Here is a 25,126-nt window from a genome sequence, read left to right on the forward strand (position 1 = left end):
TAGTGGGAAAAGCCACACTGGTGATCTGTGTATGTTTCACTTATATAAAGATATAGAGTGTATTGATATTTATTATAGCAGAAGAAAAGTTGAGCATAGTGAATAACCTTAGGTAGGAACATTCTGGATGTACTATTATTAAGTCTTAGCATTAAAATAAATAAGTTTTGTTTAAAAAAAAAACAAGAGTAAGACTGAGAATGTTCTGTTTGCTTAAAAGGATACTTGTAATAGTCTGAAAGAATACAATGTTATCATTATACTACAACTATTAAACTAAAACTAATATTAGGTTTTATTTAAATTAGAATTTCTTTTCTCTTCCCGTAAGTGGCCTCAGGTGATCACTGAAAATGGTTTGTTGTTCACTTGACCCAGAAAACCCTACAAAATCATGCAAATCAAGAGGTTCAAATCCTTGTGTTCACTTTAAGAACACAAGTGAAACTGCCCAGGCCATCAAGGGTATGCATATTCAAAAAGCCACTAAGTATCTGAAAGATGTCACTTTACAGAAGCAGTGTGTGCCATTCTTTCACTACAATGGTAGAATTGGTAGGTGTGCCCAGGTCAAACAGTGGAGCTGGACACAGGGTTGGTGACCCAAAAAGAGTGCTGAATTTTTGCTACACATGCTTAAAAATGCAGAGAGTAATACTGAATTTAAAGGGTTTAGATGTAGATTCTCTGGTCATTAAACATATCCAGGTGAACAAAGCCCCCAAGATTTGGTAAAGAATTTATAGGGCTTATGTTCAGATTAACCCATACATGAGCTATCCCTGCCACATTGATATGATCTTTACTGAAAAAGAGCAGATTGTTTCTAAACCAGAAGAGGTTGCACAGATGAAAAAGATATCCTAGAAGAAACTGAAGAAACAAAAACTATGGCCAGTCGTAAATTCCACATAAAATAAATGCAAATAAAAGTTTTAAAAAATTAGAATTTTTAAGTGAAGTCTTTGTGGAGGTTTAGTCGATTGCATATTGGAAAAAATACAATGATAATGTTACTTAATTATCTAGAATTATATTTAGCTGTTGGGTTTTTCTAATACTTCCTAAATATGCTTCTAGTTTTCCATTTGAGGCTAAATTGTCTATTGATAAACAGATGAGATTATGATTTAAACAAATCCAGGCATCATAGGGAGAGTAATTATTTTAGCATTTATATTAGGATCTCAAAACTGAGATCTAAGACTTCAGAAGACTGGTACTTCAGAGTGGTAAAAAAGAACTAGAAATAGGGGCACCTGGGTGGTGTAGTTGGTTGGAGCATCCAACTCTTGGTTTTGGCTCAGGTAGTGATCTCAGGATTGTTGAGATAGAACCTAGAGTCCCCTGCTCGGTGCAGTGTCTGCTTCGGATTCTCTTTTCCTCTCCATCTGCCCCTCCTGCTTGTGCTCTCTCTCAAATAAGTAAATCTTAAGAAAAGGAGAAGAAGAACTAGAAAAAAGTTATATATATACTTTATGGAGCCACGATCTCAAATTTGCTTCTTCCTGCATGATGGAGGGATCCTCCTTTGATAACCAAATTTAAAATAAGAGGAAACTTTGTAGCTAATGGCACTATTTTGATATTTAAACAAGTCTACATTAAGCTCATTATGAAGAAAGCTTAAAATATTCTAAAATATTCTTATTGTAAGTTATCAACATTTATTCAGTGAACAAATTTATATTGAAGCCTATCACACATCAATCATTGTACATAGATAGTGTACACAAAGATAAACAGGCCAAATCCCTGATTCAAAACTGCTTAGGAAAAATAACACATAAATAGCTGTCATATAAATATGAATATCACCATTTATTAAGTGCCTACAAAGGGATATATATATATATATATATATATATATATATATATATATATATAACTTCAGTTAATCCCAACAACTTTGCATAACATTTTATAGGTGAAGAAATGGAAGTACATAGACATTAAATAGCATGTCCAAGGTTGCCTGACTACAAACTGTCAGAATCAGTATTTGAATCTAGTTGGCTTCAAAGCTCATACTCAATCCATTAAATATTTCTTTTTTTTTAAGATTTATTTATTTTAGAGAAAGAGAACAGGGGGAGGGACAGAGGAAAGGGAGAGAATCTCAAGCAGACTCCCACTGAGGGTGGTGGAACCTGACCTGAGGCTCCATCTCATGACTCTGAGATCATGACCTGAGCCGAAACCAAGAGTCACCCAGGTGTCTCTAAATCCATTAAATCTTATATTCATTCATAAAAGGGAGAATGTGAAAAATCCCACAGGACAGCAAAAATCCAATAAAATGATCCAATTCCACTTTTAGTCCTGAAGGAATAATGTCAATAGACTTGTCTTGGCTTAAACAACTAGGAAACTGGGGACAAAACAGAAGCAGCTGTTATCAGACAACAGAAAGTATAGAACTATGATCCTTGAGAGAAGAAAAACAGGGTGAGCTTTAAAATTGGCCTGACTTTCTGTCAGAAGGTACTTTCAGGATCACTGCCACAATTGAGGAGAACCTAAGCAGAAATGGCAGTTTTGTGGAGTTGAAGAAACAGAGATTGGAGTTGGAGGAAGCTAAAGCAAGTTGGGGACAGAATGTCAGAAGGATGGGACCTATAAAGAGAAAGAACTCCAGAAACTGGTATAGGGATCCCCTGAGTCTTTGGTTGAATAGTTAGCTTCTCAAATGTGGTTAGAAATTCTGTAAGGTTGGACAAAGAAAACTGTTGGGGAGTTTTCTCCCCAGGTGTAAACAACAATTCGTAGAGCTGTCACAGTGGTGGGAAATGTTCACAAAATTACCAGTTACGTGGAACATCCCTGTTGAAAACCTGGAACATTCAGTGGGGACTCCAGAACAATTATACCTTAGCAGTGGAACTAAACCAATTCTTTAATGAAGGCCTCCAAATTTAATTTTAAGAGCTTGAAAACAAACCTTGAAAGAATCAAGCTTATTTGCCTGCCAAAACAAAATTCAACACTTTTTTTTTAAAGATTTATTTATTTGAGTGAGTGTGTGTGTGTGAGAGAGAGAGAGAGTGAGTGGGGACAGGGGCAGAAGGAGAGAATCTAGAAGCAGACTACCCCACTGAGTATGGAACCTAATCTCACAACCCCTGAGGCCATAACCTGAGCTGAAACTAAGAGTTGAACACTTAACTGGCTGTACTACCCAGGAGCCCCCAAAATTCAAAACTTATTAGAGGAAGACAACTAAGTCCAAACACTGAACTGTGTAAAATTCTTACTGTTCAGAATCCAGTAAAACTTTATTGACTTGTAAAGCAGAAGGAAACACATCTTTTTAAAGTAGTATCTATGCCCAGTGTGGGACTATTTAACTAATGATGCTAAAATCAAGCCTTGCATGCTTTACTGACTGAGCCAGCCAGGGCCCCGGAAAACTGACCTATAACCAAAGAAAATTAGTTAGTAGAAGAAGACCCAGATATGTCAGGAATGATAAAATTAGTATTAAAATAGCTATTATACCAAATGCAATGATAACCTATGTTTGCACAAAAACATGTATACAAATGTTTACAGTGGCTTTATTTGTAATCTCCAAAAACTAGACAATCCAAATGTTCCTTAATGGAAGGATGGATGAACTTAAAAAGAAACAAGTTGTTAAAACATGTGACAATGTGGGTCAATTGCAAATACATTTTGCTAAGTGAAAGAAGCCAGAATCAGAAGACTACAATCTATACTACATATAGAATGATACATATGATTCTAAAAATACATTTTTCTTTCTTTAATGGCTTTATTGAGATATAATTAATATACTATGCAGTTTGCCCATTTCAAGTGTATAATTGAATGGTCTTTAGTATATACACAGGGTTGTGCAGCCATTGCCATGGTCAGTCTTAGAACATTTTCATCACCTCAAAAAGAAACCCCACATGCTTTAATTATAACCTCCATATTTCCCCATTTCTCCTCTCCTCTCAGTCCTAAGCAATCATTAATCTATTTTCTGACTCTATAGATTTGCCTTTCCTGGATATTTCATATAAATGGAGTCATACAATGTGTAGTTTTTTTGCGACTAGCTTCTTTCACTTAGCATTATGGTTCATCTATATTTTAGCCTATATAAATACTTCATTCCTTTTTGCGGCTGAATAATATTCCATTGTATGGATATACCACATATTGTGTCCATTCATCAGTGATGGATATTTGAGTTGTTTCTACCTTTTGACTGTTATGAATAATGCTACTATAAACATTCATATACAAATTCTTGTTTTTTTTTTTAAGATTTTATCCATCCATTCATTCATGAAAGACATATACAGAGAGAGGCAGAGACACAGGCAGAAGGAGAAGCAGGCTCCATGCAGGAATCCTGATGTGGGACTTGATCCCAGATCCCGGGATCACACCCTGAGCTAAAGGCAGTTGCTCAACTGCTGAGCAACCCAGGCATCCCCATATACAAGTTCTTTTTGAACACCTGTTTTCAGTTCTCTTGGGTATATAACTAAGCATGCCATTGCTAGGTTATATGGTAACTCCATGTTTAATTATGTGAAAAATTCCAAAACTGTCTAATAAAGTGGCTGCATCATTTTACATTCCCACAAGTAGTGTATGAATTCCAGTTTTTCCCGTATTTTTACCAACATTTATCATCTTACTTTTTTATTCTAACCATTCTAGTGGGTATGAAGTAAGTGGTATATTATGTTAGTTTTGATTTGCATTTTTCTGATGACAGATGTCAAGTGTGCTTTCATGTGCTTATTGTCCATTTATATACCTTCCATGGAAAAATGTTTATTCAGATCTTTTGCCCACCTTAAACTTAGGTTGTTTGGTTTTTTATTGTTGAGGTTAAGAATTCTTTATTTTTTCTGGGTCTGATTTCTTATCAGGTATATGATTTGCAAATATTTTCTCCCATTCTATGGGTTGTATTTTCACCTTCTTGATGGTGTTATTTTTAATTTTTTTTAATTTACTTATGATAGTCACAGAGAGAGAGAGAGGCAGAGACACAGGCAGAGGGAGAAGCAGGCTCCATGCACCGGGAGCCCGACGTGGGACTCGATACCGGGTCTCCAGGATCGCGCCGGGCCAAAGGCAGGCGCCAAACCGCTGCACCACCCAGGGATCCCTTGATGGTGTTATTTAAAGCACAAATGGCTTTCAATTTTGATCCGTTTCATGGATCCATTTAATTTGGATCCATTAGCCATTTTTCTTTTGTTGCTTACACTTTGTGTGTTTGTGTATTCTGTCTAAGAATTAATTGCCAACTCTAAGGTCATGAAGATTTATATGCCTCTATTTTCATGTTAGAGTTTTTTATTTTAGTTCTTACATTTAGATCTTTGATTCAAGTTAATTTTTAGGTATAGTATGAAGTAATGATCTGACATTCTTTTGTATGTAGATATCCACTTGTTCCAACAACATTTATTCGAAAGATGATTCTTTCCTTCTGAAATGGCTCTAGTGCTCTTGTCAAAGATCATTTTGACCATAGACACAAGGGTTTACTTTTGAACTCCCAATTATATTTCATTAGTCTATATGGCTGTCTTTGTGCCATTACCATAATGTCTTGATTACCATTGTTTTGTAGTAAGTTATCAATTAGGTATGAGTCCTACTTCATTCTTTTTCAAGATTGTTTTGGGTATTGAGTTCTTTGCAATTGCCTATGAATTTTAGAATTGTTTAAATTTTCAAATCAGAAATCTGTCAGTTTCTACAAAGAAGTCAGCTGGAATTCATAGAGAGAATGCATTGAATCTCTAGATCAATTTAGGGATTATTGACATCTTAATAATACTAAGCTATTCTTGATCCATGAACATGGGATATTTTCCCATTTATTTAGATTTCCTTTAATTTCTTTCAGCCATATGTTATAGTCTTCAGAGCATAAGTTGTATTTTGCTAAATTTATTTCTAAGTATTTTATTCTTTTGATGCTATTGTGCATGTAATTGATTTTTTAAATTTCATTTTTGGATTGTTCATTACAGGTGTATAGAAATGCAATGAATTTTGTATATTGGTTTTGTATCCTGCAATCTTGCTATGGTGGTTAATTTTATATCAAGGGTATTTGGAGGGTGTTTTGATAAGATTAACATTTAGACAGATGAACTTTGAGTAAAGCAGATTGGCCTTCATAATGTGAGTCTGCCTCATCCAATCAGGTGAAGTCCTGAATAGAACAAAAAGACCATCCTCCCCAAGCAAGAGGGAATTCTCCCACAGACTGCCTTTAGACTTCATCTGTACCAAAGGCTCTCCTGGGTCTGCAGATTGCTGGCCTTCTGACTAGAACTACTTCATTAGTTCTTCTGGATGTGAAGACTGCCAGCCTACAGGGCAGATTCTAGATTTGCCAGATGGAGTCCATAATCATCTGAGCCAACTCCTTATAATAAATCTATATACAAAAAAAAAATAAATCTATATACATATATACATCCTATTCTGTTTCTCTGGAGAACTCCTGAGTAATATATTCAGTGAATTTGTTAGTTCTAATAGTAATGGATTCCTTAGGGTTTCCTATATATAAGACCATGGTATGCAAATAGATACACTTTTACTTCTTTTCTTTAGGATTTCATTTATTTATTTGAGAGGGGGGAGGGCCAGAAGGAGAGAGAGGGTGAGAATATCTCAAACAGACTCTGCACTGAGCACAGAGCCCAATGTGGGGCTTGATTCTACGACCCTGAGATCATGACCTAAGGTGAAATCAAGAGTTAGATACCTAACTGACTGAGCCACCCAGGAACCCCTACTTCTTCCTTTCTAACTTGAATATCTTTAATATATTTTCTTTATCTAATTGCCCTGGCTAGAATTTCTATTACAGTGTTGAATAGATGAGATCAGAGTGGACATTCTTGTTTTATTCCTGATCTTAAAGGTGAGGCATCCAGTCTTTCACCATTAGGTATGTTTATTGACTATGATATTTTTGTAGATGTCCTGTATTGCATTAGTTCCCTTCTATTCTTAGTTTCCTGAGTGTTATTTTCAATCATAAAAAAACTGTTGGATTTTGTTAAGTGCTTTTTATGCATCTATTGATGTGAATTATGTGATTTTTGTTTTTTATTCTTTTGATATGATATATTGCATTAACTGATTTTCAGATATTATGGTTGATCTTAGCCAAAAGGCCAAGAAGTGGTTATTAATTGATTTTCAGATATTAAACTAAGCTTGCATTTCTAGGAAAGATACCACTTGGTTACAGGACATATTTTATGTTCCTGGATTTGGTGTGCTGTTATTTTGTTGAAGACTTTTATGTTCATATGTATAAGAGATATTAGTCTGTAGTTTTCTTTTCTTGTGATGTCTTTTTCTGTTTTGGTATCACAGTAACATTGGCCTCATAGAATGAATTTGGAAGTGTTCACTCCTGTTTTTTTGGAGGAGTTTGTGAAGAGCTGGTATTAATTCTTCTTTAAATGTTTGGTAGAATTCAGTGGTGAGGCTATCTGGGGCTGGGCTTTTCTTTGTGGATAGATTTTCTTTTCTTTTCTTTTCTCTTCTCTTCTTTTTTTTTCTTCTCTCCGCTGTTAATTCAATCTCTTCACATGTTATAGACTTACTCAGATTTTCTATCTCTTCATGAGTCAGTTTTGGTAGTTTGTGTCTAGGAATTTCCCTTTAATCTAAATTATCTGATTTATTGATATATAACTGTTCCTAGTATTCCTTTATACTTTTTATATTTTGGTAAAGTTTATAGTAATGTTAACTCTTTTATTTCAGGTCTAATAATTTGCATCTTCTGTTTTGTTTTCTCGGATAATGATTTGTCAAATCTGTTGATCTTTCAAAGAACCAGCTTTTTACTTCACCAACTTTCTCTATTATTTTTGTATTCTCCATTTCATAAGTTTGCAATATAATTTATATTATTTCTTTTCTTCTGTTTTAGATTAAATTTATACTTTTTCTAGTGTCCTAAGGTGGAAATTGAGGTTATTTGAAATCTTTCTTCTTTCTTAATACAGGCATTTATACCTCTACAATTCCCTCTAAGCACTGTTCTAGTGGTGTTACGTTTTGTTGTGTTCCTGTTTACACTTTTATTCATCTTGAAGCATTTTCTGATTTCACTTTTGATTTCTTCTTTGATGCATTGGTTATTTAGGAACACGTTGTTTAATTTCTACATATTTGTGAATTTCCTCAATTCTATTTTGTTACTGATTTCAAATTTTATTCCATTGTGGGCAGAGAACATACTTTCTTTTATTTTTTATTATTTTAAATGTATTGAGGTTTGTTTTATGCTTTAACATATGGTCTGTGCTGGAGAATGTTCCATGTGCACTTGAGAAGAATGTATATTCTGCTGTTATTGGGTATAGTGTTCTATAGATATATTAGGCCTAGTTGGTTTATACTGTTGTTCAGATCTTTTATTTCCTTGTTAATGTTCTGCCTAGTTGTCCTCTTCATTATTGTAATTGGAGTGTTGAGGTCTCCAACTGTTGTTGTTGAATTGCCTATTTCTCCCTTCATTTCTATCAATTTTTGCTTCATGTAATTTTGTGTTCTATTATTAGGTATATATGCTTATAAGCATTTTATCTTCTTGTTGAATTGGCCCTTTTATCACTGTAGAATGTCCCTCATTATCTCCATTAACAAGTTTAATCCATTCATATTAAAGTTGTTATTGATAGAGTTGGATTTATGACTGCCATTTTACTTTTTGTTTTCCATGTATTTTAGTGTTTTTATTCCTCTGTTCCTCTTTTTATTTTATTTATTTTTTCCTCTGTTCCTCCTTTACTTTCTTTTGCATTGAGTGGATATTTTTAATGAAGCATATACATTTCTTTACTGTTGTTTTTCTTTTACTATAAATATATATATTTTATGGGTTGCTTTGGGGCTTATCATATACATCTTAACTCATCGAAATAATTTTTAGGTTTATGCTAGTTTAATTCCAGGGAGATGTAGCAATGTTATTTCTATATAGTTCTGTTCCCGACCCCCAACGCCCTGTTTTTTGTGGTATTACTATTATGCATATTACATCTATTAATGTTACAAACCCAATAATATATTGCTATAATTACTACTTTGTCATCTGTAGTCATTTCCTTAGCCCAGTGCAGCTTTGCTCTCACTCACCTGCTTTATGTTAATATTGGCAAATAATACTACATTTCTTTATGTTATAGGTTGGAAGAATACATTACATACATACTTTATGCAATGAGTTTTTAAATCAGTTAGGAGAAAAATATGCCTTTATGCTGCTTTTTATTTATTATTTTTATTTATTTATTTATTTATTTATTTATTTATTTATTTATTTATGTAATCTCTCAACCCAACAAGGGGTTTGAACTCACAACCCCAGAATCAAGAGCTGCACACTCCACTGACTAAGCCAGCAATGCACCCCTATACTACCTTTTATAATTATATAATTACCAATACCATCTCATTGTCCTTTGTTTTTTCATGGCAATTTAAATTACCATCTAGAGTCACTTGCTTTCAACTTGAAGCATTTTCTTAGTATTTCTTATAAGATGGATCTGTTAACAACAAATTCTCTCATTTTTTGTTGATCTGGGAATGTTTCATATATACATATATAAGGTTTTTCTTGATATAGGATTCTTCGTTGACAGTTTTTCTTTGAACAATTTGATTATGTTATCCTATTGCCTAACTGGCCTCCATTATTTCTGCTGAGAAGTTAGCTGTTAGGCTTATTGGGGTTCCCTTGCAAGTGATAAATTGTTTTCTTTTGTTGCTATTAAGATTTTTGCCTTGTTTTTGGCTTTTAGCATTTTTATTTTGATGTTTCTATTTGTGGTTTTCTTTGCACCTATCTTACTTGTAGTTTGTTGAACTTCCTAAATGTATACATTAGTGTTTTTCAATAAATTTGGGCTAGTTTTCAATCATTATTTCTTTAGCTATTTCTTTCTTGCTCTTCTCTCATTGTACTTCCATTATGTGTATATTGGTACACTTAATGGTGTCCCACATTTCTCTGAGGCTATTGCATTCTCTCTTTATTTCTTTATTCTTTCCTTCCTTCCTTTTTTTATAGGGGTAGATTCCCAGAGGGAATTTTCCTATTTTTTTTTAAAAAGACTTGATTTATTTATTTGAGAGAGAGCAAGCATGAGTGGGAGATGGGGAAGAGGGAGAGAGAGAAGAGAAGTAGACTCCTCACTGAGCATGGAGCTGGACGCGAGGCTTGATCCCAGGAACCTGAGATCAGGACTTGAGCCAAAGGCAGATGCTTAACCTACTAAGCCACCCAGGTGCCCCTCTTCTCATTTTTCTTTATTCTTTTTTCTCCTGGTTTTTGGATTGGATAATTTTTATCTATCTGTCTTCAGGTTTGATAAATCTTTCTTCTGTCAATTCAGATCTATTGCTGAACCTCTCTAGTGAATTTTCCATTTCAGTTCTGTTGAACTCCAGAATTTCCATTCAGCACTATTTATAATTTCTATCTTTTTATTGATATGCTTTATTGGATGTGACATTGTCATCACATTTTCCTTTATTTCTTTAATGATGATTTCCTTTACTTCTTTTTTTTTTAAAAGATTTTATTTATTTATTCATGAAAGACACAGAGAGAGAGAGAGAGAGGTAGAGACACAGGCAGAGGGAGAAGCCGGCTCCATGCAGGGAGCCCGACGTGGGACTCGATCCTGGGTCTCCAGGATCACACCCCGGGCTGCAGGCAGCGCCAAACCGCTGCGCCACCGGGGCTGCCTTCCTTTACTTCTTTAATAATATATATATAAAGGATATTTTGAAGTCCTTGTCTGTTAAATTTGATACGATTGCTTTCACAGGTATTATCTGATACCTGCTTTTTTTCCCCCAGCGTACGGGTTATATCTTTCTATTTCTTTGAATGTCCCATAATTTTTTTTTTTTTAAACCGACAATTTAGATAATGTAGCAACTCTGGTTCTGGCTCTTTCCTTGCCTTCTGGTTCTTGTTATTGTTATTTTTTCATTTGGTGACTGGCTGGTTTATTTTAGTGAAATCTACTTCTCCCCTGTAGTATTAAGCTTCTGATGTTGCTATTCAGCCCTGTGTATACCCATAATCACCTTGATGGTTTTGTCAGGGTTTTCTTTGTCTCTTTCCCTGACCTCAACCAGCTGTTAAACTCAGTCATTTGCTGCTGATTGTTTTCAATAGTGTTCTGGGCATAAACTGCTCTAGAGACTAGTCCAATCAAATTTAGGCTCCTTTGAAAGGAGTTCCTGAACTTAGTGTTTGGTTTTAGGAGGCTTCCTTCCACCTATCTCTTTTTTATATTCTCTCCTGCAAACCAGTCAGCCTATAGTTTAGCCTATATCTCCAAGGAATCTACCAATATCCTCTCAATTTCCTTTCAACACAACCTCCAATGTATTTAAGAGTGCCCTTTGCCTTCCATTTCTCTACATTCTGTTGCAAACAAAGTCACTTTCCTTGGGAAAAGCTTAGGACCTATTTGTTTTATGTCCTGCTTCTGCCCCCTAGTAAAATCTGTAAGTTACAGTTCTGGAGCTGGGAGTGGGGACAATGGCTTACATCTCTCTGAGTGACAGTGCTGCTTTAGGAGCTAAGTGCTAGGTGGAGGTGAGGCATTAGACTCAGATCGTGTCATTTTGTCTTTCCCAGTTTGGGACCACTGTCTTATGAGTCAGGGCAAGAGTGATTGGGTCCTTCACAGTCTTAGCAGTACTGCACCCAAATTAGAGCCTCTGTCTCACAATTGAGGCCAAGTAGAAGAAAGGAGCCCTCAACTTTTGATCATACTGACATAGAATTTAGTCTCAGCAATATATAGACAGGGCCAGGATGAGAAATGTGGATGTTTAGACCCTCTCATGAAGATAGTCCTCAGAGTGAGATGTGAGGGAGACGGAGCCAAGTGTACTTGGCTATACCAGCCTGGAGTATAGTGGTGGAGCAGAGTGGAGTCTTACTGAGCTGAGAGGGTGGAGGGAGTAGTTTTGGTTCAAATACCACAGACTTGTTCTTACCAAATTTTAGTGAATTTTCTTGAATAGAAGTTTCTTCATTTGCTGTATGTCTTTGGGACCATTCCATAGACTTTTTTTTTTTTTAAGATTTATTTATTTATTTTAGAGAGAGAGAGCACAAGAGCATAAGTGGGAGGGGCAGAGGGTGAGGGAGAGAGGATCTCAAGCACACTCCGTGCTCAGCCGATGTGGGGCTTGATTCCAGGACCCTAAGATCAAAACCCTGAGCCAAAACCAAAAGTTGGACACTCAACATAGCCACCCAGGCACCTTCAGAGACCTTAATTTTTTATTTTTTTATTTTTTTTTGAGACCTTAATTTTTAAAAAATAGTTTCATCAATTTTTCTGGAAAACAGGTTTATGGAGCTCCTCATACTGATATGCTAGAAGTTGATCTCTCTTAAAATGTTCTTACAAAGGCAAAAAATTATTTTGGGATGCCTGGGTGGCTCAGCAGTTGAGCATCTGCTTTCGGCTCAGGACATGATCCCAGTATTCTGGAATTGAGTCCTGCATCAGACTACCCACAGGAAGCCTGCTTCTCCCTCTGCCTATGTTCTATGCCTCTCTCTCTGTGTCTCTCATGAATAAATAAATAAAATCTTTTTAAAAATTAGCTTTATAATATATATAAAAAATTAGCTTTATAATATATATAATTGGTTGCTCTAGACAAAGAAAACAGGTTAGTAGGTTCCAGAGCTAGGTGTGAGGTTTGGCTACAAAGGGGCATAGTGGGGTTTTGGTGGTAATGGAGCTATTTTATAATTTTATTGTGCATATGTTTGTTAAAATTCACAGAACTATATACTAAAATGGATAGTTTTTACCGTATATAAGTTATATCTCAATAAAACAAATGAGGAAAAGCTATGATAAATAATAGATATGTCAGTGATTTAAAGAAAAACATGAATATAATGAGAAAAATGAAAAGTGTTTTAAAAGTGGGGTCAGGGGCACCTGGGTGGCTCAATCAGTTAAGCATCTGCCTTCAGCTCAAGTCATGATCCCAGGGTCCTGGGATCAAGTCTCATGTTGGGCTCCCTGCTCAGCTGGAAGACTGCTTCTTTCTCTCTCTCTGTCTGCTGCTCCCCCTGCTTGTGCTTGTGCACTCTCTCTATGTCAAATAAATAAATAAATTTTAAAATAAAATAAAAGTGGGGATAAATAGACTATAGAGTTTAGAATACTATGCTTGAAAATGTTAAATATCGTTAGTGGGTTTAACAGCAGATTAGAATCTATGAAAGAATAGATCAGTGAACTTAAAGATAAAAAATATCTAAACTGAAACGTAAAGGCAAAACCCCAATTAAAACAAAATAGTGCCTCAGTGACTTATGGGACAATATCAAACAGTCTAATCTATATGTAATTGGAATCCCCAAAAGTCAAGTGGAGGTTTGAAAATATAGTGACCATAAATTTTACAAATTTGATGAGTTATAAACACACTTTTAGCAGAAAGAATGCAAGCCATCAGTCAATGAAATAACATCTTTTAAGTTCATAAAAGGCAAAAAGCTTTCCACCTTGAATCTATAACCAGCAAAATATCCTTTGAAAATTAAAGTGAAATGGGGCACCTGGGTGGCTCAGTGGTTGAGCCTCTGCCTTTGGCTCATGATCGTGATCTGGGGGTCCTGGGATGGAGTCCTGCATCAGGCTATCTGCAGGGAGCCTGCTTCTCCCTCTGCCTATGTCCCTGCCTCTCTCTGTGTGTCTCTCATGAATAAAATAGAATCTTTTTTAAAAATTAAAGCAAAATAAAGACATTTTTAAGCAAAAAAAGGGAAGAAAAGAAGGAAAGAAAGCTAACAGAATTTCTTGTCAATAGACCAGTACTACAAGAAATAGTAAAGTAATTCTGTTAAGTCAGAAATGCATTTTATAAACTCTTAAATCATTAAAAAGTAGTAAAACTCAGTCAGTAGATAAAATGAAAATTTTTAAATGAAATATTCCTTTAAATGCTGAATCCAAGGCATAGCAAGAGAAAAGGAACTAAAAAGAGATGAGACAAATAGAAACAAATAGAAAAGCGGTAGACTTAAAACCAATCACATAGATAGTTTAACTAAAAGTAAGAGATCTGAGCACTTCAATTAAAGGCAGAGACTGTCAAATGAATACACATATGCTATTTACAAGAAACATATTTTATATATAAAGAACCAGATAACTTAAAAGTAAAATGATGAAAAAAGATATACCACACAACGACTACTTGTTTTTGGTTTTGGTTTTTAAAAGATTTTACCTATTTATTTGAGAGAGAGAGAAAGAGAGAAAGCATGAGAGAGCATGAGTGGGAGGAGGGGCAGAACGACAGGGAAAAGCAGACTCCCTGCATAGCAGGGAGCCCCAATGAGGGTCTCCATCCTAGGACCCTGGGATCATGAGCTGAGCCAAAGGCAGACACTTGCCAACTGAGCCACCCAGGTGCTGCTATACAAAGAAAGACTACTTGTAAGAAAACTGCAATGACAATATTATCAGACAAGGCAGATTTTAGGATAAGGAATATTATCAGAGATAATCACAAAATAATGAGTGTATCTTAAATGTATATACAGTTAATAACAGAATTTGAAAATACATGAATCAAAACCTGACAGAACTAAAGGAGAAATCAACAATTATAGTTGATGATTTCAGCACTCCTCAATAATAGTGCAAACAGAAAATCAGTAATGATATAGAAGAATCAATACACCATCAATTTGACCTCATTAACCTTATAAAAACACTCCAACAAATAACTATAGAATATATATTCTTTTCAAGTGTTTGTAGAATCAAATTAGACCATATTCTGTCATAAAATATGTTTCACTAACTTTGAAAGGACTGTAGTATAAAGTATTTCTCTGACTACAGTGGAACTATATTAAAAATCAATAACAACACATCTAGAAAATATACAAACATTTGGAAAATATTAATAAATTTGACAAACCTCTAATTAACTGACTAAGAAGTAAAGAGAGAAGACACAGATTACCAATATCAAGCATGAGGGATTGATACTGCTACCAATTCCACAGACATTTAAAAAATTAATAAAGGAATACTATGAAACCTGTATTTTGATAAGTTTTAAAACTTAAATAAAATAAACACATTCATTGAAAGACACAAATTACCAAATTACCTTGACATATGTAGAAATAGATAAACTTAATGTACTTATTGCTTAAAGAAATTGAAGTCACTACTAAAACCCTTCATATAAAGGAAACTTCAAGCTAGAGGGTTTTATTGGTGAATTCTATTAAACAACTAAGGAAGAAATAATGCTAATCTTAAATTCTATGATAACATAAAGGAGAAGTCTTCAAACTCCTCTTATGAGGCCAGCATTATCCTAATACTAAAACCAGACAAAGACATTACAAGAATAGAAAACTGTGGATTAACCAATATCCCTCATGACTGTTAATGCAAATTCCGTAGCAAAATATTAGCAAATCAAACAATATGTGGAAAAGATAATGTATCATAACTAAATGAGGTTTATCCCAGAAATGCAAGGTTGGTTTAAGATTTAAGAATCAATGTAACTTACATGGTCTCATTCATTTGGGCAATATAAAAAATAGTGAAAGGGAATAAAGGGGAAAGGAAAAAAAATGAGTGGGAAATATCAGAAAGGGAGACAGAACATGAAAGACTCCTAACCCTGGGAAACGAACTAGGGGTGGTGGAAGGGGAGGTGGGCGGGGGGGTGGGGGTGACTGGGTGACAGGCACTGAGGTGGGCACTTGACAGGATGAGCACTGGGTGTTATTCTATATGTTGGCAAATTGAACACCAATAAAAAATAAATTTATATAAAAAAAGAATCAATGTAACTTACCATATTAACATAATAGAGGAGAAAAATTACATGGTCACCTATAGATGCAGAAAAAGTGTTTAACAAAAGTGAATACTCATTTGTAATTTTTAAAAAAGAAACTTCTAGAAAATAAGGAATAGAAAAGAACTTCCTTGACTTTACAAAAGACATTTACAAAGAACCTAAAGGTAACATCATACTTAATAGTGAAAGACTAAACACTTTTCACCTAAAATAGAGAATAAAACAATATCAACTCTTACCACTTTTTTTTAAGATTTTATTTATTTAGTCATGAGAGACACACACACACACAGAGAGAGAGAGAGAGAGAGAGGCAGAGACATAGACAGAGGGAGAACCAAGCTCCATGCAGGGAGCCCACAGTGGGACTTGATACCCGGACTCCAGGATCACGCCCTGAGAGGAAGGCAGACACTCCACCACTGAGCCACCCAAGCGTCCCTCTTACCACTTCCATTGTACTTATACTAGAGGTCCTAGTCAGTGAATTAAGGTAAGAATAAGAAATAAAAGGAATAGGGATCCCTGGGTGGCGCAGCGGTTTGGTGCCTGCCTTTGGCCCAGGGCGCGATCCTGGAGACCCGGGATCGAATCCCACGTTAGGCTCCCGGTGCATGGCGCCTGCTTCTTCTCCCTCTGCCTGTGTCTCTGCCTCTCTCTCTCTCTGTATGACTATCATAAATAAATTTAAAAAAATAAAAAATAAAAGGCATACATATTGGAATGGAAGAAATAAAACTGAATTTCTTTGAAAATGACATGATTGCATACATAGAAAATCCTAAGAAATATACAAGAAAAACACTGCCAGTATTAATAATATGAATTTAGCAAGGTCACAGGATATAGGGTCAATACATAGAAATCCATTTTATTTCTCTATACTATCAGTGATAAATTGGAAAGTGAAAATTTAAAATACCACTTACAGTAGCATAAAAATTCAAAATACTCAGAGCTAAGTTAATAAAACATATGCCAAGACCTGTATAATAAAAACTATAAGACATGAAGAAGAGCTAAATAAATGCAGAAAGATTGGAAGTCTTGATTAAGAAGTCACTTTTGCCCAAACTGATCTATACATTCAATGAAATCCCAGTCAAAATTCCACGGATCACTTTTGTAGAAATTAACAAGTTACTTCTAAAATTTAAATGGAAATGCAAAGGACCCAGAAAGGCTATAAAACTTATAAAACAGAATAAAATTAGAGAAGTTACTCTATCAGACAATAAGACTGTAAAACTATACTAAACAAATAAGATGGGATCCCTGGGTGGCGCAGTGGTTTAGCGCCTGCTTTTGGCCCAGGGCGTGATCCTGGAGACCCGGGATCGAATCCCACGTCAGGCTCCCGGTGCATGGAGCCTGCTTCTCCCTCTGCCTGTGTCTCTGCCTCTCTCTCTCTCTCTCTCTCTCTCTCTCTCTCTGTGACAATCATAAATAAATAAAAAATTAAAAAAAAACAACAAATAAGATGACATTGTGGTGAAGATAAACATATAAATCAATGGACTAGAATGCAGAGTTCAGAATATACCCACAGAAATCTTACCTTTGTAAGATAAATATAAAAAAATATCAAAAACATATTTGATATTTTTACAAAGGCACTAAGGTAAAAGTCTTTTCAACAAATGATACTAGAACACTCGATATCCATATAGGAAAAATGAACCTTAATCCTTACCTGTTACCACATACAAGATTAACTCAAAATAGACCTAAATGTAAGAACTGAAACTATAAAAATTCTAGAAGAAAACAAAATTTTCAGCAAATATTTCTCAGTTCCCTAAAAGCACTAATCATAAAAGGAAAAAAAAAGTTGACAAATTGGACTTTATCAAAATTAAAAACTTTTCTTCCAGAAATGTTGTTAACAAAATGATAATGCAAACTAAAACTGGGAAAAAAATTCTGAGTACTACCTCTGACAAAGAACTTGTATTCAGAATATGTAATTTTTATAAATACAGATTATATGTATACAGATTATTTTCAACTCTGTAATAAGAAGACAACCCCATTTAAAAAAATATTCCAAGAATTTGAACACTTCACAAGAAAATGTGCCAATGGCCAAATAAATGCATGAAAAGGTGCTCAATATCATTAGTCATCAAGGAAATGCAAATTAAAACCAGAATGAGATATCAGCACACATTCACTAAAATAACTAAAAATCGACAATACCAAGTATTGTCAAACATGTAAAGATTTTGGAATTTTCATATATTGCTGATGGGTGTAAAATGGTACAACCACTTTGGAGAATGTTTTACTCACTTTCTTATGAAGTTAAGCCTATACTTAACTATATGGAGCAGCAATTTCACTCCTAGTTATTTACCCAAGAGAAATGAAAACATGTAATCGCAAAAGGACTTATACACAAATGTTCGTAGCAGCTATTCATAATAGCTACAAACTAGAAACAACCCAAATGCTCATTTTCAGATCAAGGGATTAGCAAATTGTGTGTACCTTTGTACAACGAATTATTATTAGCAACAAGAAGGAACAAACAATGGGTACTTGCAAAACTGTGAGTGAATTTTTAAAAATCAGAAAATTCAGATTAAATGCTGTATAATTTCAATTACATGAAATTTTAGAAGCAAAACTAATCTAAAATGATAGGAAACAAATTGGTTTTTGCCCAGGGGTCAAAGTTGGGTGGGGATTTAATGCAAAAAGGCATAAGGAAACTTTAGGGTAATGAAACAGTTTCCATCTTGATCATGGTTGTGGTTGCAAAGGTATATACATTTATCAAAGCTCACAAAAATGTACACGTGAAACAGATGCAATAGTGTATAAAATAGTATGTAAATTTTGCTTCATTACAGTTAAATTTTGAAAAGCAGTGATCATAGTGTTAATCATTAAAGTCCTATTGATAATTGTCCCAAATTGGAAACAACCTAAATGTCCCTTCATGAAGGATTGGTTCAATAAATTTTGGTAAACCAATAAAATGAAGCACTATGTAGCCATTTAGAATATATGAGAGAAATGGAATTATTGATCTGGAGAAAATATCTGTATTTTTGTAAATGAATGTAAAATAAAACAAAACACCTTTTGGGAGACTTAAATAGTTTGAGTTATGTCAATAATTTGTGCTTATATTATTATAACTATATAATCTATACAGAGCTGAGTTATGTATTATTAGTAAGCCATGATTGCATTTCCTTTCTTGCATAAGTTTTTGTTTACCCTGCAGTTGATAATTGTTTTTCATTTACTTAGTTTTCTCTATTCTTCTCATTCTCCTGGAATCTCCCTTCACCAGTTTCTGGAGAATTCTTTGCCTTTCCTGTATTAGAGCTCCTATTTCTTTGTTTTTAAGTAATCTATATTCCCAAAATGAGTCTCAAACTCACCACCCTGAGATCAAGAGTTGCATGCATTCTCTACCTATTGAACCAGCCAGATATCCCAGAACTCCTGTTTCTTATTCTTGGTTTGCTCCCTCATTTTTGTGTAGTGTATCCTGTGGTAACTTTCTTAGAGAGGGGTGATGGGAAATAAGTTTTTGAGATCATACATACCCTAAAAATATCATTATTCTACCCTTATGTTTGATTGAGGGTTTGGCTGGCAATAAAAATCTAGGAAGACATTTATTTTTAATAAGAATTTTCAGGCATTATTCCTTTGTCTCTTAGTTTCTGGTGTTGCTGTTAAGAATTTCCAAGCCATTCTGATTCCGACTTTTTGGTATTATATTTGTTTTCTCCTGTCTGGAAGATTTTTCCTCAGGTTTCTGAAATTTTATAATGTACCCTGATGTAGGACTATTTTCGTTATTTGTGCTTGTCACTCAGTAGTCCATTTGAATCTGATAATTTGGATACTTCTTCAGTTTGGGAAATTTTCTTGAATTATTTCCATGATGAAAATTACGTCTCCTCAAATTTCTCTATTCTTTCTTTCTGGATCCCTTAATATTTAGATAGTGGACCTCCTGTACAGTTACTCTATTTTTAAAAAATGTTTTCTCTCCAATAGTTTGTATCTTTTGCTTTTGTTCTACTCTTATGAATAACTCAATATAATCCTACTCTTTTATTGAGTTTTCATTTATACTACTATTTGTTTCCAAGAGCCTTTTGTTGTTGTTTTCTGAATGTTCCTTTTTATACCATTCTGTTCGTGTTTGTGCTCAAAGAATTGTCTCTTTTCTCAGAGGATATTTATTATCTCTAAATAGATTTCTTCTCTCTGTATTTCTGTTTGTTTCCTCTGTTTGCTTGCCATTTCCTCCTCTACTCCAATCCATCTCCTCTACCTCTCTCTCTTCAGAAGTCTGAAGATGGCTGGTAGTTCTAGTTCCTTGGTTGTCTGCTCATATTTAAGAGTGGAAGGACTAGAAAGCCCTGAGCTTATTATAGATGATTGTGACTGTGGCCTTCACTATAGAATGATCTGGTCAGGACTTTGAGGGAATTCTCAAAATCTATATTTAAAATTTTTTCTTAAAAAAAAATAAATAAAATAAATAAAAATTTTTCTTCCTGAGGCTCCTGGGTGTTTCAGTTAGTTAAGTGTCTGCCTTTGGGTTGGGTCATGATCCCAGGGCCCTGCTCAGTGGGAAGTCTGCTTCTCTCTCTCCCTCTGCCCTTCCTCTTGTGCTCTCTCTTTCTCTCTCTCTCTCTCTTGCTCATTCTCTCTCTTAAATAAATAGAATCATTAAAAGAAATAAAAATAATAATTTTTCCTCTTGGTCAGTTTCCTCAGAATCAATGTTAGCCACCAGTATTTTGGGAGCCAAATAGAGACAGAGTCTCTGCATACTTAATTCCCTAGAATCTTTCCTTGGGTGCTTTTATCTCACTATCCAAAGACTATCACCATCTCCAGAGAATAAACTTAGGATTTTATACCCTAGTGGCCAAGTGGCAACTGTTTGGTTCTGCAAAGTTGAGGAAGGTATCTGATTTCAACTGCTTCATAAATGTCTTTAAGTTGAGCTTATTTTAGCTCCTCTACCCATCCTCTTACTCTTCTCTTCCAAAAGTATGTGATGCTGGAAAGTCCTTAGACTAATGTTCATTTGAGTGGTCCTTGATTTGCTTCACTGCTGATTTAAGTTACTAGATATGTTAGTTACTTCTCATATATCTGCTTTCCAGCTTCCAAAATTTCAATGCTTCTTTCTTCCCTCTTATTCTTTCTGTCATTTGTGGTTTTTGCTCTTTTGGGGTTTAGGAAACTAAATAAATGTGTATGTCAGTCTACCACATCTACCAGTAAATACATTTCTAAAAAATAAATATGTCAAGAATTAGTTTAAAGGACATGCAGTGCATTTTCTTTAAGTATTTTCTTTAAGTATTCTGAAGACTAAAGATAATATTACTTGCTTTATAAAGTAATTCTGAGAATTGGTGAAGTATTGCTTAACAGTTTAAACATAAAAAACACTTCATAATACTATAAAAATACTACAAAATCATATTTAAAGAATTTAAGTCTAAACCATCTCAGGAAAAGAATATAACTCCTAGTCTTCCACTTGGAAATAAGTACCTCAGCTGGGTAGAAGGCCACTGGATATAATAATGATATCTGAAAATATTTGCATGTTTTAAAACTTCTCACTCTTGCTATATCTTCTCAGAGCTTGTCAGAATATTGTAGTCTCAATTTAGGAAAAAGAAAAGTATTGGTAGAAGGTAGTCTAAAAGCCCATAAAGATACTTCCTATTAATTTACAAGCACACACAAAAAGATCAAATTCTTCCCCTTGGTTTTGGATGCTTTGTGTCATAATCCCTGATTTTGTTCAAAAGGAAGACTAAGTTCTCAGGGGAGGAGGAAAATTTAAGTGAAGTTGTTCTAAACATTACATTAAAAAAGCCTTTACATGATCCTAATTACCCTCCTAGTTAATATGCTGTTTCCTTCCTTTCCTTGCCAGATTTCTCACAAGATTCTTTCTTTCTCCCTCCCTTCCTCCCTCCCTCCCTCCCTTTCTTTCTTTCTTTCTTTCTTTCTTTCTTTCTTTCTTTCTTTCTTTCTTTCTTCTCTTTTCTTTAAAGATTTTACTTATTTTAGAGAGAGAGAGAGAGAGAGAGAGCACATGAGCATGAGTGGGGGATGGTGCAAAGGGAGAGAAAAAGAGAGAATATCAGACTCTGTACTGAGTGCAGAGCCTAATCTCACAACCCTGATATCATAAGCTGAGCTGAAATCAAGAGTTGGACACTTAACCGTCTGAGTCACCCAGGCACACCTCACAAGATGCTTTCCATTTACTGCACCCTCCTCACTTGCTCTTTGGCTCAGAAAGCTGGTCACTTCACTCATCTTCAGTTTCCTAATAACTACTCTCTTCAGAATAAACAGCAACTTTTTAATGAATAGATCTCACAATCTTTACTCCTTTTTTTATTCTTCTTGACCTATTTTATGATGTTAGCTATACTATTTTTAAATGTTCCTTCTTATTTCTATGATATTATTCTGTTCTCATTCTCTTTCCAGCTGTGTGACCTGTCATCCACTTCTCTGTCACTTTTGTTCCTCCCTCCACCTCTGATTGTGGGCAAGCTCCAACAACTCCAATGTCTTTGACCATATACTTTTCAAGCTCTACATACTTTCCTTTGGAGGATTCATCCCATCTCGGCTTCAAGCATCACATGCACGTTGTTAACTCCCAAATGGCTTATCTTGAGTCCTCTTGCCCCAGAGCTCTGGTTCTATATATTTAACTTGCTTTTGGGAATTTCCACTTTGATGTTCCACCAGCATGTCAAATCTAGTGTGCTCATCTTTTTATTCACTACTGCTCTCTCCCCTTTTCACACCCAGAACGAGTTTTTCTACCCAGTTTCCCTGCCTTTCAGCATCAGCTTTATTCTCTCAATGTCTTAAGTTCAGAATCTTGAAATCATTCTCTTTATTCAGTCAGTTATCAAAAGCTCCCCAAGCCTTCCCTTTTCAGTCTGATTTTACTGCCCAAACTTGAGTCCAGGCCTTCTGCATTTGAATTACTGCCTCCTACATTTGAATTACTGCCTCCTGCATTTGAATTACTGCCACGGCCTCCAGGCTCTCCCACAGCCTCCTGCACTATCCCTCATACCACTACCAGCCTGATCTTCTTTAAATATAACCTTTATCATATCATTTCCCTAATTAAAATATCTCATAACTTCTATTTTCTACGTCAAGTTTAAACACCTCTACCTGGCTTTCCGGTTACAAATGATCTGGCTCCATGTTACCCAACATGTTTCCCTTCCTTGAGTTAGGTCAGTTTTCTCACTGTGAAGAACAAGCCAAGTTCATTTTTGCCTCCATATCTTAACAAATATACTTTTCTGTTGCCTGGAGTGCCTTATTCTTTCCATTGACCCAAATCATATCCGTCTTGCGAGAGAACTGTCCATGTTTGCTCTGTTCACTTCCCTGGTTTCTGTTCTCTTTAATGCATTTTAACCAGGCATTCTTCCCCACTATCCCTCAATTCATATTATTTTCCTATTATTAGTCACTTCCTTAGTAAACGACATCATCATTATTTACCTAGTTGGTGTAACTAAGACCATAGCAGCCATCCTTGGCCCTTCTCCCTTATAACTCACATCTAGTCCATAGCAAGTCCAGTGAGCTCTCCTTTCAGAATATATTTCAAATTGTACCACTTCTCACTTATCTCATTGCTACCACTCTAGCTCAAGTAAATAGTATCCATGCAGTGTCTACCTGTTTTCATTTTTGCCCTTGCGCAGTTTGACACAAAGCATCCAGAATCTTCTCTTAAAGATATGAATCTGTTTATGTCACTTCACTTTCTATGGTCTTCAAGGTGATACCTGATCTGCTCTGCCCCAAGGCACCATCTTTAGCTCCTGCCAGTTTCCCCTCACTCCTTTGTCTCTAGCTTCTTTGGATTTCTTTCTATTTTGAGAACAAGCCAAGCTCACTAACACCTCACTAACATGTGGACACATTTCAAAATAATCACTAGATAAGTTTGAGCAGAATAAATGTCTTTAGTTTCCACATTTATATGTATATAATTTATATAAATATATTTTATATGTAAAACGTTTATCAACAGGAAAAAAACAAGAAAACATGCAGTCTTTTCTCTAAAATAGTCTTTTGTATAAATTTGTTTATTTTGAAGCAACCTCTAACTTACACAAAAGCCGTAAGTACAAAACAAACGATTTCCTAAACCAGTTGCTTTATCACTTCTGAAATACTATAGTATGCAATTCCTAGAAACATGGACGTTCTCCTACATAATTATAATACAACCATGAAAATCAGGAAATTAATTCTGATACATTACTATTATCTAACCCTCAAAGTCCATTCAAGTTTTGCCAATTGTCCTAATAATGTCAATGATAGCAAAAGGATCCAAGTTATATCACATGTTGTATTAGTTGTTAAATTTCTTTAGCTTCCTTTAGCTTAGAGCTGTTCCTCAGTCTTTTCTTGATTTTCATGACCTTGACATGTCTTTGTGTGTGTGTATTTGTTTTGTTTTTATTGAAGGATAGTTGACACACAATGTTATATTAATTTCAGGTGTATAACATACAATTCAACAAGTCTATACACTGTGCTACTTGACATGTTTTTATAGAATGGACCAGTTATTTTGTAGAATGTCCTTCAGTTTGGGTTTGTCTGATATTTCTTCATGATTAGATTCAGGGTATGAATCTTTTTCAAGAATACTGCAGAAGTGGTGCTGAGTACTTATTGTTTCCTATCAAATGGCACACGATTTTGATCTGTCCATTATTGATGGATGTTTATTTTGGTCACTTGATTAAAGTGGTTTCTACCAAGCTTCTCTCTTCTGTAGTTATCTTCCTCCCTTTGTAATTTTAAGTAGTTTGTAGGGAAGTTCTTTGAAACTGTGTAAATCATCCTGTTTCTTACCAAACTTCTTATTCATTATTTATTTATATCAGTAGAGACTCATGCGTGCCTATTTTATCCATTACTTAAGTATTGTTATTTATTTTGATATTCTCGTTGTCTCAGATTTTGCCAGTGGGAGCCCCTTCGAGTTGGCTTCAGTATTCTTTGAAATATCCCCTCAATTCTTTGAGTTCTTCCTTACATTCTGGTACATCAACTTGTTTCAGGCTCATCTTCTATTTTTCCCTGTTCCATCCCTGGAATCAACCATTTCTACAAGGACACCTGGTTTTTTATTGGTTTC

General features: G+C 34.9%; 1 protein-coding gene across 5 annotated transcripts in view; it reads left to right on the forward strand.

The window, feature by feature from the left end:
- The window catches only part of HORMAD2 (HORMA domain containing 2), an 88,775-nt gene that overhangs the window by 39,574 nt on the left and 24,075 nt on the right, over positions 1–25,126 (forward strand). The gene's annotated exons all lie outside the window — the stretch shown is intronic.

The sequence above is a fragment of the Canis lupus genome, chromosome 26 (assembly GCF_003254725.2).
Source record: "Canis lupus dingo isolate Sandy chromosome 26, ASM325472v2, whole genome shotgun sequence".
NCBI classification, from domain to species: Eukaryota; Metazoa; Chordata; class Mammalia; order Carnivora; family Canidae; genus Canis; species Canis lupus.